Source organism: Leopardus geoffroyi, chromosome E1 (genome assembly GCF_018350155.1).
Source record: "Leopardus geoffroyi isolate Oge1 chromosome E1, O.geoffroyi_Oge1_pat1.0, whole genome shotgun sequence".
NCBI classification, from domain to species: Eukaryota; Metazoa; Chordata; class Mammalia; order Carnivora; family Felidae; genus Leopardus; species Leopardus geoffroyi.
In genome coordinates, this window is record NC_059330.1 from 52,160,847 (window position 1) to 52,188,428 (window position 27,582).

The 27,582-nt window shown below is 39.1% G+C and overlaps 1 long non-coding RNA gene across 1 annotated transcript in view; it reads right to left on the bottom strand.

The window, feature by feature from the left end:
- LOC123603992 overlaps positions 1–27,582 on the bottom strand; it is a 427,987-nt gene that overhangs the window by 334,623 nt on the left and 65,782 nt on the right. The window lies entirely within an intron of this gene.

Consider the following 27,582-nt stretch of genomic DNA (forward strand, 5'->3'; position numbering starts at 1 on the left):
GTTGATAATGTCTCAAGTCTGACTTGAGGCATTTTGGACTCCTTAAGAGGAAGAGAAGTGTTGGGTCACAAAAGAGTTGCAGCTGAATCTATTTCCAGCAGAGTAAAAGCACCAAATACTTAGACTCTGAATCTCGAGAAGGTTTCATTCTAGTTAGACGGCACAGTCAGGAGACCTGAGGCCACAGACAGCCTAGGGAACTGCTTCCTGACGCCATGGCTCCACCAGGCACCTGCTCGATTGAGAAATGCTGGGCAAGTCAGCTCTGATTCACTGCCCCTGATCAACAAGATACTATCATTCACCTTTTCCAGAGATAGAACTTGAGTCTCCAATGAAAACCTACATGAGGAAGGTGCATCCCACATTTTATAAATGGCAAAAACGTCTAGGTGAGGAAACTCAAAAAACTTCCACATAATTTTCAAACCAACAAAATTTGGGGTCTTTGCTTAATCCCACATTAATTGAGATGGGAGTGCTTTAGTTGAGCACTCCTTTTCCTATCATGCCATTGTGTTCGATAATTCTCACTCACAACCGTCCTACATCACTGGCAAGATTGTCCTCATTCTGTACCACAGAAAACGAAAACTTACAGGGCTTACCTATATACCACTAGCTAAGTGGACGGGTTACAATTGAAGCTTAAGTTTTCTGGTCTTTCTACTCTTCCATCCTGCCTTTGGACCCTTAACTTCTTTCATTATCTATCTCCAAACTGTCATCTTGACATGAGAAGCTTAAGATTTCCTAAATGCAGCCCGGTATCACAGGTCTGAAATTTGTGCCTCAGCCACTGTAAGGAACGATGGCCAATCATCTCAGTAAGGGACTAATAATACATGAAATGATGGAGCAAAGGCTTAGAGGGCTCATCTGCTTTCCTATGGATAGAGGCAGGGTTTTATGTCTAGAGAACAGTAGGCTAGGAACAGATGTGAACCTTCAAGGATTTATAAAGAGATAGCAAGCCCCTAAGACGAGTAGTTCTAACTAGGGGTGATCCTCCCTCCTCATGGGACATTTGATCTCTCGAGCCATATTGCTGAATATGTCAATGTGGGGGAGGAGCTACTGACATTTAGTGGGGAGAAGCCAGGGAGGCTATGACACATTCTGCAAAGCACAGGGCAGCCCCCACCCTCCGAAACAAAAACCGATCCAGCTTAAGCTGTCAATAGCACAGAGAAGCCCTGCCTGAGGTTGTAACTCCTTGAGGAGAAAGACTATGGGCGAATGAGAGGAACTTGACTATTTATGAGTGAATGAACAAACCAATAAGACATGAACTAATGATGTAGTTATAAAATAACTATATCTGGTAGCAACAGGGAGACAGAAAAAAGTGGACTTAAATTGTGTCTCGACTGATAATCGTGTACATCACAATGAACACAATCATATGCACGTAACAACATTATCAGTTAATCCAATGAAAGGTGAAGAGAAATACATACCCACTTTCTACTCTCCGACCCCATCATGGCGGTTTGTGCAGATAATTTTTAAGTTAAAAATACATAATTATGTACATCATTTAACATTTCCAATACTTATTACTTTCTTCTTTTTTTAAAATTCCTTCAATCCTATGCCTTTTACCGTGCACATTGGCTTCAACTTTAATTGTAAGGGGAAAATAGCCATAACACAGGGTCTGTTGTAATTAATACAGCTTTTGCTACTGGACTCTCTCTCCTTCCCTTTCCTTTAATTAAGTTTAGGCCATATCCTCAGCAGACATTAGTCAACCAAATAGCGCAAAGAGGGAGGGGGAAAATAGAGCAGTTAAACGTATCATTCCCCTCTCTGTAAGTCAAAGACCAACCAATAACCTCACTTCCTGGTATGATCAGTATTATTATAGTACAGCTCTTGATGCTGGGTTTCATTACAGTAAACCCATGGTTTCACTAAGGCATTTTCCCATGAGAACATTTTAATTAATTTATTAATTGCAAATGAAGTTACAGGTGTTTGAGTGGGCTGGTGGTAGTGGTGTGGTGTGTGTGCTTGTGTGTGCAATGGGGCACATGCACGTGAGTGTATGTGTGTTTTAATTGCTTCTGCATCCACCTCCCTGGATCAACCTGCCCAGGCCGGTTAGCAGCCTCAGCAACTGATCCTCAGACAAGTCAGCGCCGGTGACTGCTCACGTGACAGGATGATACTGTCAGGCCCGCGCAGCTATGCAGGAAAATAACATTGTCATGATCAGGCGCTGGCTCCTTGGCACCTGGACCCTGGCTCTGGGGTAGAGGCTGGCAGCAGTCTCCTTAGAGATGGGGTGTTATTTCTAACTACGATCGAATGTTTAGATTTTTTTCTAAGGCTTCCTCTTCATGCCAAAGAAGGTTTGGTCTCCACGCCAGGGTTAGCACCTCGCTAACGATTTTCAGATATAGTTTCTAACTTAGAGACAGCAACCAGGCCATCCTTGTTCTACCAGCATAAAACCCTGCAGCTGGGGTCTGGGGTTTCAGTAACCTGCCATTAGACTGGACAGGCAAAGATTTGAATACAGCCTCATCCTAGGAGGGAACTGGCATGGTAGAAAGAGCCAAGTCTCTGAGGTTAGACTGAGCTTCAATCCACGTTCTATACTGAATTCAATATTGAGCAACTTGCCTAAATACCATAGAGTCTTATTTTGCCCGTTAATAAAGTGGCAATAAAAACAGCTACCTTTTGGACCATTAGTGGAAGGTGAATATAACTTTGACACACAGTAGGCACTTAGCAAATGCTCATTATTTCTTAATGCCATTACTATTATTCTTCATGAGTCCTGCAAAAACTATTGGGTTGCTTTAATTCTTAACTCTATGGTTGCCGTTTAAAATAATGATTCATTTCTACTTCTAACACTGAATATACAAACATAAGTAATTAAAACAAATCAACCCAGTTCTGTATTTCCCTTCCCCCCTCCATGCTAAATTACAAATGTGACTTACTATGGTTAATTATTCATCTGCTTGTTTGCTCTGTCTTGTTTAAATTAAAATGTAAATCCTTCTAGGGCAAGGGCTACGTGTTTCCTACTTTGTGCATTCCCTCACTCCTTCACTATATTAGGAATCATTAAAGTCTTAGTAGAGCTCTCTAAAGCTTTACTGATATTATTTTGAGGTCATAATCAAAAACGAATGTAGTAATATAACTCCATTTAATTAGGAATCTTTATGTCCCACTACAAATAGGGCCCATAACCCCTAAAGTGTCCTTATATCTATGGTGTAACCTCAAATGGAGACTGCAATTTGAAAAAAATAAAAATACAAATAGATTATAAGAATAATAAAAATCAGAGATGACAATTTTAGCATTTATCTTGTAGGGATGGAGTCCAGTACGGCAATACAGTATACCGCATGTGTTTTCCTGTTCAAAAGCTTATTGCTAATTAAAATAAACATTAGATTCCTGAGGTTTACTGAAACTTTATTGCTTTTTTTTTCCTTAAAGGGCAGTGTGTGTGTGTGAGAGAGAAAACGAGCAAGAGAGAGATAAAAGTTAATTAATAGAATTTGGCCTTTCTCCAAAATATACTCTGTGAGTTTGAGGTATTTGAGATTGGGCAATTCAAATTGGTTGGTATGTGAAAAACATCTGTCATGATGGGTCTTGCCATAAAACACCACTCACTGGGAAGGCACAGCAGCATCTTCAACAGCATCATGAATGACTTTCAAAAATGTCCACTTCCTGTTTGACACCGTGAAGTGTCTAGTTGCTGATTGTGCAATATTCTGTATTGATTACAATGCTTTTCACCTTCTGAGACTGGCTTGAAAAGTTGAATGGTGAGTGAAATCATTAGTTCCCCTTGGATTTGATTTATATCTCCAGAGGGAGCTAGTTTTTCCACCACTTGTTCTTAAATGGAATTGGGAAAGTTTGATTGGGTTTGGAGTACCCTAGCTGGAACTATTTATAATCTATTAGTCCCCATTTACTACGGGGCCTGGAACTAATTGCACATAAAAATTCCCAACTAGTTTCTGAATTAAAATAGTTATTTTTATGGCAAGAGCTGGGTTTCCAAAAGGGTGTTCCTTGAAACACTAGTACCACAAGATGCTCCTCAGAAAGGGATTTATTATTCAAATAAATTAGAAGGGAAACAGTTCATTGATTCTCCCTCCTGTTTGCATATCGCTAGATTTTAAGGCCCTCAATAGCAGTATCAGTATGGATACCGTTAATCATGAAAGCACAGAGCATAGGAAAAAGCAAATGATGGACATATAAAAGTATTGTTGGTAAATGAAGAAATTAAGGAAGGCTTGAAAAGTCCTCTAGTAAAGTAACCCATTTAGCTTTGTTCAACCCAACATTTTTCAAATTTGTAATGATCTTCAGAACCATTCTCTTGGTAAAAAATATTAACATTTCATAGAACTAATCTTCCAAAGAAGTATTTTAGGAAACTCTAGCCTAGAGTATTAATCACATTCATTAAAAAAAAAAAAAAAAAAGAACTATATATGCATTCATTCATTCAACAAACATTTTGGCACCTCCTATGTTCTATGCCCTGGGGGCATATCAACCAACAAAAAATGTTGAACTGATACCCTCCTAGGGGAAATATGACACATATATGTGGTTTCTTTGTTGTTTTTTTGTTTTGTTTTTGTTTTTTAATTTATTTCAGAGAGTGAGAGAGCATACATGAGTGGGGAGACAGGCAGAGAGAGAGGGAGAGGCAAAGGGAAAGGGAGAGACAGACAGACAGACAATCCCAAGCAGGCTCCTCACTTAGCACAGAGCCCAACGTGGGGTTCGATCCCACAACCTTGGGGTCATGACCTCAGCCTAAACCAAGAGTCGGATGCACAATCAACTGAGCCACCTAGGCACCCTGACATGTATGTTTTAATATAAGGCAGCATGTGGTATCATGAGGGGTATAAATTGTAAGACTACAAAGTGAGAAATTAAAAAAAATTAATTACACTCAGATAGCCTCATGACACAAGAGTTAAGGACCACTGCTTGTTTGTGTAATTCATTATGATTATTGCTGACACTTCGCTTTTAATCTATAGGATTTATGTAGAAGGCCTGATACTCCTGGAGAGAGTAAAGAGAAACAGTAAGGCTGCTTCGATTTCATAAATTTTTTTTTTAATTTTTTTTTTTCAACGTTTTTATTTATTTTTGGGACAGAGAGAGACAGAGCATGAACGGGGGAGGGGCAGAGAGAGAGGGAGACACAGAATCGGAAACAGGCTCCAGGCTCTGAGCCATCAGCCCAGAGCCCGACGCGGGGCTCGAACTCACGGACCGCGAGATCGTGACCTGGCTGAAGTCGGACGCTTAACCGACTGCGCCACCCAGGCGCCCCCGATTTCATAAATTTTTAATGAATCATCTCCAATGGCCCCTCAAGTATTTTCTATCTACACATATAACAGTTTGCTTTATTCAGAGTCACCAAGACCACTTTTATCACCAACACCAAGACAGTTATTGTCCCTGCCATCAGCTGCTATAATTTATTTTCTTTGACTACCAGGGCTACAGAGGCCAATCAAGTACTAGAAATGAATGAAACAAGTGTCAGACGATAAGAAATGGTAGAGGTAGTGTTTAGCTGAAGAGTACAAGCTCTCTTTTAAAAAGGCAGTTGCCAACCAGATACAACTAACTGTTGTCATGAGCCTATTTTTCAGTTTTTTCTATTTGTCAAGAGAAACCAAATATCGACAATCAATTCCATCACACACACACACACACACACACACACACACACACCTGCCCATACATACATACATACATGGTAGATTCAACAGACCCATTGATTTTCCTTTCTCTCAAATATCTCACTAAAAATTACAATAAAGCAATTTAAAAAATAAGATGTACACCTCAAAGACAAAGAAAATTGAAGTGGGACAATGTTTCAACACAATATTGAAAGCTGGTAAGGGGATGGGCCAGTGGTGACTGACTTAACTGACCCAAGAAAGTTAAATCCCAAATTTGGAATAGGAAAGATACATTTTATCAGAATTTTTGAAAAGCTCTGAAAGTGGTACTTGGTGCCTCTGCAAACTGGGGGAGAAGGAAGGATGGCTAACATCAGAAGGCCTGAGAAGCACTCAGATCCTTAATGCTCATTCTAACATTGTGGGCAACTGTTTTTCCCCTCCACTTTCAAGAATGTATAGATTTATCCTGTGGCTGGTATGAACGAGAGGGTTTGTGTATTGGGGAATGCCAGGCAAGGATGAGAATGTGGATCCTTGTTTGCTGTAATGAATGCAAACAGGGGAATTATATAGCCTACATGCTGAGTTTTGAAAGGAGGTACCTTTCCAGCCTTCTTCTCCTGTTCAGCTCTAAACATACCAGCAGCCTGACCTTTAACGCTCAGATAGGAAATGGGAAGAATGTTCTCTTGGGGATCTAGCCAGTGTTCTCTTAGTATACAGACATCAAGGGATCCTAAACCAGTGCCCACCTAGATCATTTCTCAGCAACACTACCAGTAATCTCACCAGTGTGATTCTACCGAGGTTTTAGTCTCCACTACCCTTCACAAAGCAGACAGCCAAGAATCAACAGATGCCTGGAAAAAAACCTCTAATACAGGACAGAAGACCCAAAGTATAAACAAAGCAAGATAAGGTGAGAGGTTATACAGGAAAAAACAAACCTTCAGAGAGGAACTGACATTCTTATCTTCGTATTTAGATATTTAGATACTTGGTACCATAGCCACACCAGGTGCACCAGATTGGTGAGTCTTGGGTTACTCGAGTCTTACTCATGAACTTGCCTGCTGATTTCCCCAGAAGGAGACTTTGTAAACTCTCAGGGAAATGAAACCAGAGCTACTGCTCAGTTTATTTTCTCTGCGGACTTCTCATTTGGCTTAGAGAAATCATGCCCTGTCCTTACATAGCTAAGACTGTGCTCGCTACTCAGGTTTACAAGTTTATCAGCATATTGTTTAAACACACAAGCAGAGGCACCTGGGTGGCTCAGTCAGTTAAACATCCGACTTCAGCTCAGGTCATGATCTCACGGTTTGTGGGTTCAGGACCCACATCGATCTCTGTGCTGACAGCTCAGAGCCTGGAGCCTGCTTCAGATTCTGTGTCTCCCTCTCTCTCTGCCCCTCCCCTACTCATGCTATGTCTCCATCTGACGCTCAAAACTGAATAAACATTAAAAAAATTTTTTTTTAAAAAACACAAATGCAGAAGGTACAGCTGTAAAATTAAATAAATAAGCAAGCAAATGAGTGATTATCACAACAGTCAGGACAGTGGTGACTTCCAGGGGAGGGAGGGTGTATTAGTTTTTGATAGCTGCTATAACAAATTACCATAAACATAGTAACTTAACACAAGAAAACTTTGTTCTTGCACCGTTGGAGAAGTCAAAAGAATAAAATCAAGATGTTGGAGAGCCGTGTTCTTTCTGGAAGCTTCAGGGGAGAAGCCTCTTCCTCTTCTTTTCTTTAAAAAAAATTTTTTTTTAATCTTTATTTATTTTTGAGAGAGACAGAGCATGAGCAGGGGAGGGGCAGACAGAAAGGGAGGGAGACACAGAATCCAAAGCAGGCTCTAGGCTCTGAGCTGTCAACACATAGCCCAACGCAGGGCTTGAACCCATGGACTGCAAGATCATGACCTGAGCCGAAGTTGGACACTTAACCAACTGAGTCACCCAGGCACCCCTCTTCTTTTCTTTTTAAAGTTTATTTATTTATTTTAGAGAGAGGGGGGGAGAGAGAGAATGTTTTTGTGTGCACATACACACACGTGGGGGAGGGGCACAGAGAGACAGGGAGAGAGAGAGAATCCCAAGCAGGCTTCACACTGTCAGTGCAGAGCCCGATGGAGGGCTCAAACTCATAATCCACGAGATCGTGACTTGAGCTGAAGTCAGACACTTCAGCTAAATGAATGTGTCATCCATGTGCTCTGCCTCTTCCTCTTCCAACTTCTAGAGGCCACCTGCATCCCTTGGATCCTTCAAACCTTTGCTGCCATTATCACATCCTTTTTCTGACTCTAATTCCTAGCCTTCTTATCTACCTCTTACAAGGACCCTGTAATGACATTGAGCCCAGTTGGAGAATCCATAATCTCCCCATCTCCAAGTCCTTAACTTAATCACATCTGCAAAGTCCATTTTGCCATGTAAGGTAACATTCATAGGCTGCAGAAATTAAGGACATGGATGTCTTTGTGGGGTCGTTATTCTGTCTATCATAGAAAAGGATACAATCTGGGAAGGTCACACATGGGGCTTCTGGGGCTTTTAAGGTAATGTTTTATTTATTAAACTGCATGCTGGGTAATAAGTACTCATTTTGTCTTTATCTATAAACGATACATAAATGTTTTACTTACTTCTCTTTTTTTTTAATGTTTTACTTACTTTTTGAAAGAGAGAGAGCACACATAGGCAGGGGAGGGGCAGAGAAAGTGAGGGACAGAGGATCCAAAACAGGGTCTATGCTGACAGCAGCAAGCCCGATGCGGGGCTCAAACTCAAGAACTGCAGGATCATGACCTGAGCTGAAGTTGGATGCTCAACCGACTGAGCCACCCAGGTGTCTCTCTCCCTCTCTCCTCTCTCTCTCCCCTTCTCTCCCTCTCTCTGTCTCTGTCTCTATGTGTGTGTGTGTGTGTGTGTGTGTGTGTGTGTGTATTTTCTTTATATGTCATCTGTTTCCTAAAAGTGAGCTGTACATGTTATATATGCACAAGGTTAGCTTAGAATGTTCACTTAGCAAATTTAATCTAGGAGGATTCTTATGTCACAGGTCTACAATAGTAAAATAGAGGATGCAGATTTTTTTTTGTGCCTTCAATTTCCTTCGGATTTGAGGCTGTCGGCAAGGGTAGCTATCTTGCATCTGTCTTTTGGAAGGTAGTTGAACAGAAGCACTAAAAGCTCTTTTGAATGGTCATTTGGGGTATGTCATCAAAATGACAATTTGGGTTTATTTTCTTCTGTCTTGGAAAAGACATTCTAGGGGTTCATTTTAAAAAGCCAACATCCCAAATTATTCTATATTCTCTTCCTTTTCCTGTATGTTTCCAGACTCCAACAGACTTTTTACAAAGAGCCAAGTATGTGGGTCTAAGGAATATTTAGTTACAGGGTATAGGCATCATTTCTCATTCTATGAGGCAACAGTATTTTCTTGACCACTGTCTTCAAATTTTCAGGTATCAACTTTTCTTTTCCTTCATCCAAGCCATTCAGTCCTCCAGGAACGCTGGGAAACCTTCAGGCTTAAAGAATGTAGAAACAGTGCATGGTGGAGGATTGCCTGGGTGGCTCAGTTGGTTAGGTGTCTGACAACTCTCGATTTCAGCTCAGGTAATGATCTCATGGTCTGTGAGATCGAGCCCCATTTCAGGATCTGCCTGCTTGAGATTCTCTCTTTCCCCCTCTCTCTGCCGTGCTCATGCTCACTCTCTGTCAAAATAAATGAAGTAAACTGGAAGAAAGAAAGAAAGAAAGAAAGAAAGAAAGAAAGAAAGAAAGAAAGATTACAGTAAAAACAATCAGTTAAAAAAAATCTAACATCAGAGTCCACCTTGAAAACTGGGTTGGGGCCATCTTTTCAGCAGGAATACTCTAGGTAAATTTCTCTTCAATTGTAATTGATGAGCAAGACACACAGCACATTGAATCTGGGAGATTCCTTAGTGTTGCACTTACATTACTGAGCCCATAATTTCTGTAAAATTGGGTCAGAAATTTAATGATTTCAAAATAAATTTTTTTCTTGAAGTATTTGTATTTTTCAGTCCAGGCAAGCAGCACAAGACATAGAAAATTTGGAAAGAACAAGATGCTTTCAGTTCTTTCATGAATAGAAAGTTAGTATTTAAAAATTCCCAAGCAAGTTAGAAGATAATTGTTATTAACAATCACAAATTAGAGATGAGCAGCTGGGAAATACCAAATTTTCATGCTTGAAAAATTTCAAATATACAAGAACATGTTCCTTGGATGGTAGTTTGAACCATCCAAGTGTATAACCTCTTCGGAGTAAAATTTAAAGTGGTTGTCTTCATTTCAGTTGAGAGAAGCAAAAGCTAAGAGATGACATTAAACAGGCATCATAACAGATTTTTTTTTAAATGTGCATTTTGTAATCTGTGGAGGTGTTGTGAATAAGAATAGGTTTCAATGGAGTCAAGATTGATTTCATCTGGATGTTAGGGAGAAATACATGTCTGAAATGATGAGTTTGCCCTGAGCCTGTATGTTAAATTCAGGCTGATTTACTCTGCCACCAGCAAACGGAAGTCTGATATTCCAGCGCTACTGGAAGCAAAAGCCTTGGCTGCTACCTTTTGCTTTCATCTCCAGCGCTATGTGGTCTTGGATCTGATACTCTGGTTCTGATCTTATATCCAACCTTACTCTTATGTTTTAGATTCAGGTCATCACTTGGGATTTGCTCTTCAGCAAAAATCCTTCCCTCAAACACTTGATAAGCTAAAGTTTTGGTGCATTCCACAAGTCAGGGATTTTAATTGTTGTTTGTTTTGGTTTTATTTTAGTCTTAGGTAGCACTGAATATGGGTTATGATCAGCCAAGTCCAAGTTGGACTGCACGAAGTTCAGCCTACTTCTTTTTCACTTTTTTTTTTTTATTTGCAATTCACAGAATCTTGGGAACTACTTCAAATCTTCACTTCCCAAAAGATATCCCTGACAACTTAGACCCAAGGTAAGAAAATCAGTAAAAAGCACAGAAAAGAATCTACAGATCAAATAACATTGAAATGATTTTGGATTAAATATTGTTTAAGAGCTTCCTTTACTGCTGAATTTTTCAGAATAGATAATATGCTTTGTGCTTTGATTAGCCACATTAGGTCAATCTTGTTTATAGTTTTCCTAACTGAAGCTTTGAAGGGTGTGTGTGTGTGTGTGTGTGTGTGTGTGTGTGTGTGTGTGTCTGTGTTTTATAAGACTGATACCTTAGGTATTCATATTTTTAGTAAAAATCTAACGTAAAGTTTTAGGTCAGAATACTTTAAGAGTCTTTGACTGTATCTCCAAATAACAGTGACACAATTTCAGTAAACTCAGCAAATGAAATTTCCACGAAAAGAGAAAAACACAAATTGCTTCTCTTGGAAGTACATGCTAAGTAACTTTTCCTGAAAGATGACAACACATAAGTTGCATGCATTTGTCTCTGTGACAGTTCTTCCACCCTTGAATTGGCATAACATTAATAATAGTAACAGAAATAATAATTCTAGTTATACCTACAACATCATATGCACAAACTAGGGGCCTAACACCTTGCTTGACATTTATCTCATATTAATGAGAATAGAAAAAGGCTCAAATAGAATAAAGAATGTTTCTCAATTTTATTGAATAAATGGTAGAGTTCACATTTGAACCCAAGACTGTCTATTTCCATTCTATCAACCATTCAACGAATCTTTGTTGAGGGCATATATGTACGAGAAGTGAGTTACCTGATCCTTATTCTCATGGGACTTAATTTCTACTAGAAAATAATATATAAAAATAATTTTTTACCTAATTAAACCTCCCTTGAAGGTGACAAGGCAAGTTAAAGTCATATAACTCCATATCACTAATTTAAATATAGGCCGCTCTATATTTGGTGGTTATGGAAGACCTTTATAGAAAAAAGCAAAGAGAAAGCATTTGAGTTGGGTGATAAGGAAGAATGAGTCATTCAAAGCTCTGCGGGAAGGCTATTTCTTGGTAGAGAGATCTGTAAATGCAAAGGCTTGAGGCAGAGATGATACTGATAAGAAGTGAGAACAGACCAGAAGGAGCAACTTACCACAAGGCTAGTCATGTTTGGAAGCCTAGTCTGAGGTTAGATCTTATATGAACCGGCAGGCCATGAGGGGGCATTCAATTTTATTTCAGCTGAAACGGGAAGATATTGGGTCAGGGAGTGAAACAATCTGATTCACAATTTTATAAGACCACATATAGTCTAGGGACTAGATAAGTGCGGTGGTGGGAGGGGGCAAAAGTGGATACCAAGGAACTATTTAGGAAGCTATTGCAAAGGCTTAGGCCAGTTCTTTTAGGTCAATAGAAATGTGATGCAAGCCACATATATAATGTACTTATTGCCACATTAAAGAAAAAAGAAAAGGGGAAATATTTTATTCACATATTTAATTTAACTCAAACTTTCCAAAATTTTATCATTTCAACATGTAATCGGTATGTGAAAGTATTAATGGGATATTTTACATTCTTCCTTGGGTACTAAGCCTTTAAAAGCCAGTGTGCGTGTTATACTTACAACACCCAGCTTAGACCAGCCATATTCCAATGCTCAATTGCTTCAGATGGCAAGCAGTCACAATACAGGATGGTATAGATACAGATAAACATTAATGGTGGCTTTGCTTAGAGTGATTTTAATGGAAATGGAAAGAAGCAGAACACTTGGATAATAAGTTTTAGGATTATTGTTAATAAGAGCTGCAGAGGACTCAAGGATGATGTTTAATGTTTTTGGCTTAAGCTATGTCTTTGTGTGTTTGAGCTGCTATAACAAACTTCCCAGACTAGGTAGCCTATAAACAATCAAAATTTGTTTCTCATGGTTTTTGAGGCTGACAAGTCCTAGGTCAAGGTCCCTACAGATTTCATGTTTGGTGCGAGCTGACTTTCTGGTTTACAGACATCCTTCTGCATGCTGTGTCCTTGCATGGCAGAAGGAGTGTGGGGCTCTTTGTGGTTTCTTTTATAAAGGCACTACTCCCATTCATGGGGATCCGCCCTGATGACCTAGTCATCTCCCCAAGTCCCCACTTCAAATACCATCACACTGGGGATTGGTTTTCAACATATGAATTTTTTTGGGGGGGGGGAGGGGAAGATACAAATATTCAGTCTCTAACAAACAACTCAGGAGAGGTTGGTTTTATTAATTGGGGTTAATAAAAATTGGGGTTTTGTGGCATAGTAAAACTGGGTTTTTGTGTGAAAGAGGTTTAAAAGAGTAATCAAAATGCCAGGCCATAACCACCAAAATACTGCTACTCATTAGAGATAACTATGACCTCTTCCAACCTTCCTTCTTACTAACATCAAAGAATATGATTTCCAGCGTGTGGTCCGCTGGCTCTGACCCATGAGGATGCGTATACAAATGCACACTGATGAGTCGGACGATAGTTCCACTGAAGAAAAAGGCAGAATTTTTCAAACTTTCATGGCATAGTAATTTAACAATGGTGTACTGGAGCTAGCTCACTGTTACTTGCCCTTGCCAGAGTTGATAGTTAAACTGTTGAGGAATTTTGAGAGTACGCTGGCGTGGCACTGGTACCTTGACATTGACTGCAGTAGGAATATTTACACCATGGAAATGGGCAAGTACTACAAATCAGGGATTTTTCATCCCCACAGAGTAGGCTGTTAATTATTTTCAGGACATGCAAGGAAAGGGAATGAGGAGAAGAATATGAAGAAAACAGCCTAAAGATACACATTATACGTGCAGAAATGCTTTATAAAATATAGCAAAAGCAAAACAAAATAACAGAAGGGTAAATCCTTAAGTTTCAGAAATGAGAAGTTTAAAACAATAATATGCACTGGAGTTAAAGAACTTAGGAACTCAAATTTTAGTACCAAGAGAAATAGAATTGATTCCAGCATTATATAATATAAATATAATCCCAACAAATTAGGAACTGGGTTTGCTGCATAAAGCCTGGAGTCCTAGAAGAGTTATCTAATGTCCTTGTTAGTGATAAGGATATAGAATGAATAACTATAAGCTTTGTTGGAAAAATATAAAATTACATATGAATAAGGGCACCTGCGTGGCTCAGTTGGTTAAGCGTCTGACTTTGGCTCAGGTCATTATATTGTGGTTTATGGACTCAAGCCCCTCACAGGGATCTCTGCTGTCAACACAGAGCTCACTTCAGATCCTCTGTCCCCTTCTCTCTTTGCCCCCCCTACCCTATCTCTCTCCCCCCCAAAAAATAAACAAAGTTACATAGGCATGCTAAAATTCAAGGGCACTCTTCAAAGAATAAAGAAAAGACAACACATAACTTTTAAAACAGTAATGGAGCAAAAATAGTTTGTAAACATGTAGTCTACAAAACCAGGAAAGGAATAAAAAAATAAATAGAAATACAAAATAAGAGACTAGAAAACAATCTATAACATCAGTAATCACAATAAATCTGAATAGATTAAGTTTGCCCATTAAAAATATAAAAATTTCAGATTGGACATTTATAAATCTTCTAAATATGTTACGTAGGGAAAAAATTCACACAATGATACAAAAATGTTTTAAACAATAGATGGAAAGTAGGGGTGCAAGGGTGGCTCAGTTGCTTAAGCATCCAACTCTGGATTTCGGCTCAGGTCATGATCTCACAGTTCATGAGATCGCGCCCCATGCCAGGCTCTGTGCTGACAGCGTGGAGCCTGCTTGAGATTCTCTCTGTCCCTCTCTGTCTCTGCCCCTCCCCCACTCACATGTGCACATTCTCCCTCTCTCTCTCTCTCTCTCTCTCTCTCTCTCTGTCTCTCAAAATAAATATTAAAAAATAAAACAATATGGGGCGCCTGAGTGGCTCAGTCCATTAGGCGTCCGACTTCGGCTCAGGTCACCATCTTGCGATTTGTGGATTCCAGCCCTGCATCGGGCTCCATGATGACAGCTCGGAGCCTGGAGCCTGCTTTGGATTCTGTGCCTCTCTCTCTGCCACTCCCCTGCTCATGCTCTGTCTCTCTCACTCTCAAAAATCAATGAAAAATGTTAATAAATAAGTAAATAAAAATTTAAAAAATAAAAATAAAACAATAGATGGAAATTATATAGTAGGCAATGGAAAGCTTGTACAGCAACATGAATTTAGAATAATAGATTTTAACATGGGCAGCGTGCATAGGATAAGAAAACTGTTTTTAATCATTAATAACTGTAATAATAACTATTACAAAAAGCTACAATAATAGGAATTAGTATAAACCTAACAACAAGCCTTGAAATATATAAAGCAATAATGGACAAACTAACAAAAAGAAAATGACAAATCTATCATTATATTCAAAACATTTTAAAACATTTTTCTAAAAAGAAGGACTGATTGTCAAAAATTAGTAATAATCACAAGATTTGAAAAGGTATACTTAACAAGCCTGACTGATCTGATTCTCCAAACCCAACTTTTAAAAAGACTTGTCACTTTCAAGCCCACATTTACAGAAAACAAAGGAAAAGAAAAATGTCTCTGGGCCAAAAAGATTATCAACAAATATAAAACATTACTTAAAATCATTTCCTTTAACTATGCAGAAGTAAAAGTAGAAATGATTTTAAAAGGAGTCCCCAAACCTACTTGTTTAGAACCTAAAAATTAAAGTTTTATATAATCATGAATACATGAAAGAAAAATACAACACAAATTGCAAAATACTTGAACCTGAATAATTAAAATAATACAAATCAAAACCAGTGGAATGAAATTCCAGTTTTAAGATCTCAGGGTGGAGACAAGTATGCTTTTTTTTACTTCTTGGAAATCACCCCAAAACAAGGGAGAAAGAAATGAATGCAGACATCCTCCTCAAGCAAACAAAGAGGCATCTGTAACCTGGAGCCACAACAAAAGTTCAAGTGCTGCCAAGCGCGCTGATCATCAAATAGGGAGCTGGGAAGGCTCAGAGCGCACCTGCACCTACGTTATCTCTGACAAAGGCAGGAGGACACGGTTCTCCAAAGTAGGTGGGCACCCTGGAAGGAATAACCCTTATCTGTTGTTCAGAACAATTAAAACTGAGTAGTTGGATTGGCAATGCGAACTTCTTGGATCTGTTTAGCAAAACAGAATAATGGGGTGGAGGGGGAAGGTTAGAATGAACAGGGAAACATCCGGATCTATACCCATAAATGCAGGAAACAGTCACTAAACAAGGCAGGATATGGGAGAGAGACTTGAAGTTGTGAGCAGCCCTGAAGATGGCCTTCTCCCTCTCTCTCTCCGTCTCCCCCCCACACACACACACGCACCGTCTCCCCCTCCACACACACACACGCACGCACGTACACATGAGTGCACACGGTCATTAAGAACGTTATTGTTGGGGCGCCTGGGTGGCGCAGTCGGTTAAGCGTCCGACTTCAGCCAGGTCACGATCTCGCGGTCCGTGAGTTCGAGCCCCGCGTCAGGCTCTGGGTTGATGGCTCAGAGCCTGGAGCCTGTTTCCGATTCTGTGTCTCCCTCTCTCTCTGACCCTCCCCTGTTCATGCTCTGTCTCTCTCTGTCCCAAAAATAAATAAACATTGAAAAAAAAAAAAAAAACGTTATTGTCCATCAGTGAGGATTACATCTACAAGGTAACACTGCCCTCTCTCTTTCCCATCACCTCCAATATGCTTCCAGCAGTAAGTGAGCCATGGACAATTCACAACATACAAAAATTATATATTATAATAAAAGAGTAACCAGGATTGTCTCTCTGTGTAAAGACAGGCATGTATCTATGTGAAAACTGTTGCTTGATGTAAAAGAAATGGGCAAATGCTGTTGTATGTGAAAGAACTCAGGGAAAGTGTTTCCTTAGAATCCTTCTTTGAAGAAATGGCTGGAGGAAGACTCAACAATGGGGAAAAATTCTGGAGAAGTATTAGCCATGTAACCATAGGTCTAAGGCTGCAACAACAATGAGTTTAGAATGGGTGTAGATGGGGTACCTGGGTGGTTCAATTGGTTAGGTGACTTGATTTCAGCTCAGGTCATGATCTTATGGTGCATGAGTTCAAGCCCCGTGTCAGGCTCTGCACTGACAGTGTGGAGCCTGCTTGGAATTTTCTCTCTCCCTCTCTCTCTGCCCCTCCCTGCTCACACATACATAAGCACTCTCTCTCTCTCTCCCTCAAAATAAATAAATAAATATTTTTAAAGTATAGAATGGGGGTAGAGTTAAAGAACAGAATGTAGTATAATACATAATATAAATGTTATACATATCTACTTACTGATCAATCTATATCTATCTATATCTAGATAGATAAATAGATATGGTATCATACACAGCGTATTATGTGGTATTATATATATGTGTATATACATGTATGTATACATATCTATATATGTGTATCTATATATGTGTATATACATGTATATATACATATGTATATACACATATACATACATGTGTATGTATACATACATGTATATACACATATATAGATATGTGTACACATATATATGTATATATACATACATGTATATACACATATATAGATAGATATGGTATCATACACAGCATATTACATGGTATTATATATATGTGTGTGTGTATATATGTATATATTATGTGTGTGTGTGTGTGTGTGTGTGTGTGTGTATAAACATACCTTGGAGATATTGCAGTTTGAGTTCCAGACCACTGCAATAAAGCAAATATCTCAATTAAGTGAACCAAATGAAACTTTTGGTTTCCCAGTGCAAATTAAAGTTATGTTTATGCTGTTAGTCTACTAAGTATACAATAGCATTATGTCTAAGAAAACTGTGTATACCTTAATTCAAAAATATTTTACTGCGAAAAAATGCTAACCATGATCTGAGTTTTCAGCAAGTCATAATCACTGATCACAGATCACCATAACAAATATAATAATGAAAAAGTTTGAAATATTGCAAGAATTACAAAAATGTGACACAGAGGCACAAAGTGAGCAAATGCTGCTCAACACAGGGTTGCCACAAACCTTCAGTTTGGAAAAGAGGCAATATCTGTGAAGCACAATAAAACCAAGTGTAAGAAAACAAGGTATGCCTGCGTAGTGTATATACGTAGTATGACATATGTGTTATAATGATGTGTGTGTGTGTGTGTGTGTGTGTGTGTGTGTGTGTATGATCAAGACAACATGTTAAGTAAAATCAAAATTTGGAAGAGGAACAGAGAGAAGTTATGAGATACTTTCATATGCTGATTTTTTTTATACCTGGAGTTTAAAAGATATAATATAAAGCATATAAAACAAATAATAATGTCAAATTATATTTACAAGTATGAATGGAAGCACCAAAGGAACTACAAAAAATAATTTAATCAAGGGGACACCTGGGTGGCTGTGTCGGTTAAGCATCCGACTCCATTTTGGCTCAGGTCATGATCTCATAGTCGTGGGATGGAGCCCTGGGTCGGGCTCCACACTGGGCATGGAGCCCGCTCTCTCTCTCTCTCTTTCTCTCCCCCTCCCGAAATAATAATTTAATTGGCTCAATTCTGATAACAACACAGAGGATGCACAAGTAGGTAAAGTGAAAGAAGGGCGAACACAGAATTTCGGTTGCTCCATCAATATCATCTAGAAGAGGGAGTTGAAAGGAGTATGTAAGTTCTGATGGCAGAGTCCACTGGAATGAAAAAATAGCTAGTGAGACTTTGGAATAATGAGAAGGAGCCTCACAACACACAACAGAGTTAGGAAAAGCCAAATCATATTTTAAAAGTGGGACAAAACCCAGCAGCAGCGATACATATGGAAAGCATAACTTAGATCATGGCTTATACTCTTAGACTTTATCAGCAGATGTAAATTCTATAAAAATGTGAAGGCCGAAAAGAAAACAAAAGCCCCTCCCAGATAAGATTACAACTCTATACTGTAGAGCTCAGTGCAGACTCTAAGTCTAATCACCTAAAGGTGACACCAAAACAAAGGGATTTGACAGAGGGAGGATGGGGACGGCTGGAGGGAGGGGGCTAAAAATACAAATGTGGAGTGAGGAATAATAAGCAAATGAGTGATCAAAGGAAATAAAGATTCTAATCTTAATATAAACACGGGTGGATTCAGAAGAAAGGCACTGAAATGACTACATGCTGACATGAAAACTCTCAATCCACAAAGAACATCTAATAGGTATGCGTCACTGTGCCCCCAAACAACATACTGTCAAATTTCTTAGGACAAAAGCTACCGGAAATACTAAAAGTACACAGAATCCTGATAGTAGTAGATTGCAACTTATCTCTCTTACTCATGACAAGTACATGGATAAAAAAATAAATATGAAGATTTAAAACTCTAGAAAAATATAAATAAGGTGATCTAATAGAGTGTGTGTGTGTGTGTGTGTGTGTGTGTGTGTGTGTGTGTGTGTTTAATGCTAGATTCAGGAAAGAGAGAAGAAGCCATTACAAGGGTCCACATGATATTCACAACTGACAGCACAAGAAGCCGCCATAAAACCTTAGTAAATTCCAAGGAGGCAGAACCAGGACAGTGGGACAGAAATCATTTCCTCATCAAAATAAAAGATAGGGTAACAAAATTAAAGCAGAAAGAAAAAAACCAAGTAAGGAAATAAACATTTATAAAAAAAACTTGTTAACTAAAATTGAAAATAAAATCCAAGACTGTAGAAAATCTATGTAGTAATGAAATGAATACCATACGTTAGCCTTTGTGAGATCCAATTAAATAGTAAGGAAAAAATTTACATGCATAAATAGTAAAACTGATAAAATGAAAACTAGCATTCAACTCAAGAAGAAAATAGATAACAAAAGAAATATGAATGAAATCAAAAAGAAGAAACTCCAAAAATAAAAACAGTCATGAGCAAATTTAGAAATATAAAAGAGAAATGACTATAATAATAAAAAATAGCTTGCAATACTTAACCTCTGCAGGGTATTATTTTATTTTATTTTTTTAATTTTTTTTAAATTTTTTTAATGTTTATTGTTGAGAGAGAGAGAGAGAGAGACAGCAAGCAGGGGAGGGGCAGAGAGAGAGGGAGAAACAAGAGTCTATAGCAGGCTCCAGGCTCTGAGCTGTCAGCACAGAGCCCAACGTGGAGCTTGAACTCATGGACTGTGAGATCATGACCTGAGCTAAGTCGGTTAAGACACTTAACCGACTGAGCCACCCAGGCGCCCCTGCAGGGTATTATTTTAAACGGCCTCAATGTTTCAGTTTGAATTTAAAGTCCTACGTAATAGGAAACAAGAAAATTTATTTTATTTTATTTTTTTTTTTTTAATTTTTTTTTTTAACATTTTATTTATTTTTGAGACAGGGAGAGACAGAGCATGAACGGGGGAGGGTCAGAGAGAGAGAGGGAGACACAGACTGAAACAGGCTTCAGGCTCTGAGCTGTCAGCACAGAGCCCGACCCGGGGCTCGAACTCACGGACCGTGAGATCATGACCTGAGCCGAAGTCAGACGCTTAACCGACTGAGCCACCCAGGCGCCCCGAAAATTTATTTTTTGAACAAATCATTAGAAACTAGACTGTTTAGGGAGAAATGGAGAGAAAGCAAAAATACATACAATCAGCTATGAAAATATGAATAAAACTACAAATTGAGAATAAAAAAAAAAAACATTTGAAAGCATACCAAGGCCATTTTCTGGGAATATTGAAAATTTTAGATTAAATGGACACTTTTAAAGAAAAAAGCATGGATTATCAAAATTGACTCAAGAAAAAGTGGAACACATGAAAATACCAAAAATTACCCATAAAACTGAACTGGTTATCAAACATCACAAAACTCAAGAGGAGTTCTTTTGAGGTGAACACACAGAACTACAGATGAAACATGCAATACTAACATACACTATATAGCTGCACTTTAAAGAATAAGATTTGTGAGTGGAGTGGTAATACTCTGGCACAACAAATATAAATTAAAAAAAATAAGACAGGAAGGCAGAACATTATGACCAAACTGATGAAGTAGCCTAGATACTAGGAGCTAGAATTCCAAAGCCCCAGAAGAAGCAAGAAAAGTGATCTCGATCTGCTCAAGATCAAGCTAGAGTGGATGAAGCTAGAATTCTCCTCCTCAGAAAGCCACCTATCAATGAAATGCTGAAAGTTCAAACTCCTACGTGGCCCTGAGAAGCAGCGAGGGAGCCTTGACAGGGAAAAGTAATTTGTGCCCAAGAACCTAAAATCTTACATGTGTGATATTCAACTGCACCCTCCCTAAATGTGTGGGAAGACGTCTCCAAAAACAAACAAGTAATCAGGTAAACAGGCAAAACCGAGCACTTTAGAAATCCTTAAAGCTCCTGGAGAAAAATATGTAAAAACATGCTGGAAGGAGATTTTTCACCATTAGACACTCACAGGCTCTCTTAGATGTGCTATAACAACAACAACAAAAATTGCATACTACGAGAGGACTTCACAAATAAAAGAACTTACACAGAAATGGACAAACCAATCAAAGGAACTGTGTGCGGAGCTCAGGATTGATCTGTGTACATGATAGAACTTGGATCACAAATTAACGATTATAAATTAGTGAGGATGAGGCAGTCATTGATGAAGGTTACTAGAACAATTCACGCATACATATTGAAAAATTTTAAGTAAAAAAGCTCAATAGAAAATGAGCAAATTATTGTAATAAGTAAGTCACAAAAGGAGATATCTGGATGACCAACATACACAAGAGAAGGCTTACATACGCTAGTAATTAGAAAAATGAAAAACGGCAGGCTATCTTTTCACACTTGTCAGATTGGCAAAAATAAAGAAAAGATGGTAATACCAATTGCTGGAGGTGATATGGAGAAATGACAGCACTCACATACCATTGTGAGGGGGAAAACACGCATTCACCAAAAGACCAATTTGTTTTATCCCACTCTGAACCCTCTGCCCCCTATGTCCTTTGATTTAACACCTATCCCCAGATTTAACTCAGCAACCACTTTCTAAGACCATCTCACCTGTCCCAGATGATGTTTGCATTTTAAGAAATCCATCTGCAACTTATTTGCATTTCAGACCCCCATCTCCAGCCAGACTGGGCATCAAAATGATTAAAAACAATTATCAAGGAATCCCACAATTCGTGAAAGGATACATATTTTCCTGTACTCTTCTATTGCATTGGCTGGTTTGTGAATTTGTGGAAACGTATTTCAGATTTAAGCATCACTCCTTAGAACAGTCACTGCACATAATGTACAGCCCCCGGCGGTGGCAAAATCACTCTGGCTGGTGACAGAGCAGCGGTATAGAATGCTAGCCACCTTCTCCATAGGAAGAAGGGAATGAGTGTGGATCCCCAAATGCTCTGCACACATCAGGTTCCGTTGGTGAGGCTCTGAACTTTTATTTTATAACTGACCCACATGGAAAGAGTTTTTCCACATTGAAATCAAAATGGGTGGGATTGGTTTTGTTTTATTTTAACTAGTTTTCCCTCATACGTGAGATTTCTGGCATATAGCCTGAGAAGTCTGCTGTAATGAAACGCATTTAGTGTGGAGAAGGGAAATAAAAAATTTCGTCTTCTTTTTAAATTTTTTTTCCATGCCTGTAAACACTCCATTTCACCTGGCAGAAAAGTTGTTCGTGACCGAAGGCTCATAGGCAAAACAGGTTTGGACCCAAAGGAAATAAAGAGCGCTCTTGTCTTTCCTGTTACACAGAGTGATTTCACATGCACTAACCCACTGATGGAGAGGATTTGGTCTCCAACAGCTCTCCCCAAGGTGGCCTGCCCCAGGTGGAGCAGGTATGGTTTACAGGGTAAATCCCAGCGGACCTGGGCACGGCCTGCATTCTCGCCAGACAACGCTCTTGCAATCGAGTTTTATCTGTGACTCCTTGCCAGGGAAATAAAACAGCAACAGTCTATAGCTTCCTGTGCTATTTTGCCACTTCTCCTTGTGGACGACAGTCATGGGTGCAAGGTGAGCCGATTTTATCAGGGGATGTATTTATAGGCTGGTGGTTCATGCTGTATCAAAGTGTGATAGGGGTGAAGGAAACAGGGAGCAGTTTTTCTGCCTTAATCACTCTCCGGGGCCTAAGACAGAATAGCACAGGTGTGTCTGATCTCCCCAGGGGGTTGATTATCTCATGATAACCACATCCTCGGCAGTTCCCTTACTGCTATTTTTTCCCAGGTTCAGATACAAAGAAGTGATTTAGATGACTGGATTGACTGACAAAAAACTGTCAGCCAGTCTGCACCGTGACATTCTAAAGGAGAATATCCACTTTCCGCAGGTTGGGCCGCCAATAGGCCAGTGTAAGCAAATTAAATGCTTCCTGGACAAACGAGGCTCCTGCAGCAGCTGCTTCTGTTTACATTTTCAGTGCCCTTTTCACAGGCAATTCAAAACCTCAAGCCTGAAGCTTACACTGCTCTTAACAGAGATAAAGGGCACGGACTATGCCACCACCACTCCAGAAATACAAGGTCGTTTGCCAGGGCTTTGTGATGGAGCTGGGGAGGTCAGCTGCCCTATCCAGATTGATCTCGGGGATCCGATGCAGCAACAATGTACGTCTTACATTCAGGCTGAGACAGGAAAAGCTGGAGGCCAGAGGGCTGTAAGCAACAGAAGAGTTACTTACAGGATAATCCCGTATCTGACTCTCAGAGAAAGTGACTATCAATATTTCAGTGGAATTTAATTCAAAGTGAGAGATTATGACCATGCTTCTATCCCGTTTTTGGACTGAATCCTTTTAACTGAACACTTTTAAAAGTCTTTTTATGAGTGTAACGCTCAATGGTTTTGTTTTGTTTTTAGCGAACAAAATTAAATAGGGGATTATGAAGAAATGAATGATAATTTCGCCAAAGGTTGTTTTCTAACCGAAGCAACCGAATGTGAAAGAACTAATTACAGCCATCCTTATAGGCAGAGGGGTGGGAGCTGTTTCATGCTTCCAGCTCCCACATTCCCTCAGGTGGATATGAAATATCTTCAGTGTAAAATAAGCTCTTTTCTTGTAAATAAATGGCCCAGGGGCACCTGGGTGGCTAAGTCGGTTAAGCGTCCAACTTTGGCTCAGGTCATGATCTCACTCAAGGTTCTTGAGTTCGAGCCCCCCATTGGGCTCTGTGCTGAAAGCTCAGAGCCCGGAGCCTGCTTTGGATTCTGTGTCTCCCTCTCTCTCTCTCTCTCTCTGCCCCTCCCCCGCCTCTCTCTCTCTCTCTCTCTCTCTCTCTCTCTCAAAAACAAATAAACATTAAAATAAATAAATGGTCCATTGTTTTTTCTTCTGATGTAATAGTTCCCAATTAGTAAGAGCTCTTGTTTTCATCTTAAAAAAAAGAGCCTGTAACTATTTTGACTGTATATACTAAGCTCTATTCTAGGGGCTGGGCATGTACCGGTGACGTGAAATCTGTGTACACAGATTTGACATCCTACTCTAGACAGCATGATACTGGTATTGAGATTAGGATTAGGTTACTGCCTCAAGAGTGGGTAATCAGCACTCTTGGGATGGCACTCCTCTGCAGCTCCAAGATGTCCTGATAGCAAACCCGTTTTCCCCGGGCACTTTCACGGGCGGATGTGCAATTAAATAATACATTAGCACTCTGAAACAAAGTTTTGCAAAAACCTAACCAAGCACTGGTGGGATCAACTAAATTGATGTAACTGGAATGATGTAATGAGGGGTGTAGTTCAGCCTACATGCATTGTGGATAGAGCCATTTTAATTTTTTTTTTTCAACGTTTATTTATTTTTGGGGGGACAGAGAGAGACAGAGCATGAACGGGGGAGGGGCAGAGAGAGAGGGAGACACAGAATCGGAAACAGGCTCCAGGCTCTGAGCCGTCAGCCCAGAGCCTGACGCGGGGCTCGAACTCACGGACCGCGAGATCGTGACCTGGCTGAAGTCGGACGCTTAACCGACTGCGCCACCCAGGCGCCCCGATAGAGCCATTTTATATGACATCTATTTTTAAAACTTCACCTTTCTCCAAGGGTATCCTTGTATTTTCTATTTTTTTCATATGCATGTAGAAGTCTCCCCTCAAATCTTACACACAGTAAAGTTTCAATAGAACTTGTTGGCCCTAATATGAAAAATAATACTAATACTAATTATAATAACTAGCAATGCAAATAACAGTAATGAAGTCATCCTTTTTCTCAACACTGAGAGTTTTGGTTTTCCCCTGGTGTAAAAAATATCAATAGCAAGAGCAAAAATATTTAAAATATTCACTTATTCAGGCAACATGAATTTGGAGATGGATCATAATATTAAACGTGAAAGAAAGTGTACCAGAAAACATACATCACAAGAAGGTCACCTGACTAAGAAATAACGTGAAATACTTCAAGAGAAAGTGGGCCCCTGCAGGTGGTAACTGAAGGGCCAGCTCTTTTTACTCACAACTAAAAAGATACAACTAAAACGGAGATAATGTTTAAGTTAAACCTACTGTTGTGTACCTGAACATGATAGGTAGGTTTCAGTCTGGTTTTGGTAGAGGGGACAGAAGGTATACATTCATACCTACGTGAACAGGGCTGCTAAATATTAAGGAGAACATATTTTTGTAAAGAATATAAACAATATTATAGTTTGTCTTTCTAATTTTCCAGTAAGTCCAGGTTATTGATGGTAAAAGGACTCGATGCAAATACATATTAAGTTTTCATTTCTTTTTCCTGCACTATTCCTGAACAACTGAATGAAACATTTCATGAATGGAAAGTTAATCTACCCAGACCTGGATGCCTAAAGCACTGTGAGAAATTGGACACTTTTTTTGGATTTAGTAGACCACATAGGAGCATTGTGTAGAAAGGTTAAGATAAGGACTTGGTCTTAAAGCCTAGAGTTTGATCCCTCATTGAAATAATCAAGGTGCTTTGCTTTTTTTCTTTTTCTTTTTCATTTGAATGGGTTCAAATCACTTGCTTACTCAATTTTCACCCAGAGCTTAATGCACACTGAGCAACCCCCAAGGCAATAAACTTTGCAAGGGAAATGATTACTGCTGATGACAAATGTTCTTAATGACATCTGAAATGTGGCCATTGTATAAGGTCTGTGCCTCCACATGCTTTTGGATATGGTTGTATTTGTCCACAGTTCCATTATCTATGCAACTTCTCTATGATGTTTCATTGAATATTTTCCCCAAGGAAACAAACAGGGATTTAAAACTTTTAAATCCTCTTGAATTTTTGTGAGCAGCTTCATTCAAAAATCATTTTTTTTTCTCTTAAAATATTACAGACAAGTCTGTAGACATTCGTTCGAGTGAAAAAGGCAGGCAAGTTTAAGATTGATGGCCATTATACTGGTCATATCCCAACAATGGTCAGCCCCAAGAATGTACAACTCCAAGATGACATCTACTTGGATGGCTTAATTCCTGCCTATGGAAAACTGAAGTTGCATAATATGAGTTACAGCTGGAGAGCATAATAAAATAACAAAGCCATTACAGTATGAGAACTAGAGACAACTGCATGCATTGGCCTATTACCTTGTTAATTTCATGATTTATATTAAATATTAGAGTAAATAACAAATGATACTTTAAAAATATTTTTAGGGTATGAAAACATCAATAAAGCAATGACCCATTCTCCTACCAGTGTATATGTATGTGAAAAGCTTAAAAACAAAGCAAAATATTATTTGACTAAGGGATGTAGCTAACTAAGGAAAATATTAAATTAAGCTTGTGCTGATGCACTTATTTTTAAGATGTTAAAGACAAGATAATAATCATAGATCTTGCCTTAGCAAAGCCATTGGGATTCCATCAGTATGCATTTCCAGAAGCATACAATACCCAAGAAATAGGCACAGTGAAGGTATTAGGACACAATGCTCATAATCAAGTCAGAAATTACTTAATTTTATAACAGAAATCTCCTGATTGTGCTAATTGTTCTTTCTTATGAGTATTAACTACCAACATTCCAACAGCACTCAGACTTCATCTATGCTTTGTTCTGGATTTTCCACACTGGAATTTTTCTGTAACCTAAGTTCTATGTTTAACTTCCCTAGAATCAGCTCTCAGCATTGCCTCTATATTATTCCACAAGTAAAGGTCCAGCACATGAAAGTATGCTTCTATTTTTTTTTTTTTTTTTTAACTCTTTCTCCTTTTGGATTTCTGCGTGCTGAGCTCAAGGAGGAGAAATGGTTTTTTCTTGGTGTTACCACATTGATGTGGCTCCATCTGAATTTGCCTTGGGCTATGAGGGAGGAGACAGTATGGCATGACTGTAAATGAAGAAAAATAGGGAAAATGAAGCAAAGCATCCTGTTTACCTTCAGCTGGAAAGCCGAGGAGAACAACCTGCTAAAGCCACAGCCTTGTTTTTGGACAGATTATGCATTTCGTTAGCAAAAAGGTGGTTTTTAAAAGCACCTTTTTGAAAACATAATCACTGGACATGAAGAAAAAATTGTCATTTCAGGGGCCATTCCTGGAATAGGCAGACCTCTTAATTTATTTTAACTACTTGGGCAGGGATATTTCAAAGACACAGTCTCTGGGTATGTTGGCACCAAGATTAAACTGGGCAAGAGTTGTATCTTAAGTTCTTTCCTTGGGGAACATCAGCCATGTACCTACTTCTACAACTATTCTTTCAGTACTTCTAAATATGAGTAACTCTGCAGACTATTCTGCCTCTATAAACAACCCGGAGTTATTACAGATGGGAACAAACTATTTTGTGGGGTTATGTGGAAATTTACAGTGAAAATCTTGTGAGACTACGCAGACACTCTATACGAAGCGGGGAGTCTCAGCTTGAGAAGCTAAA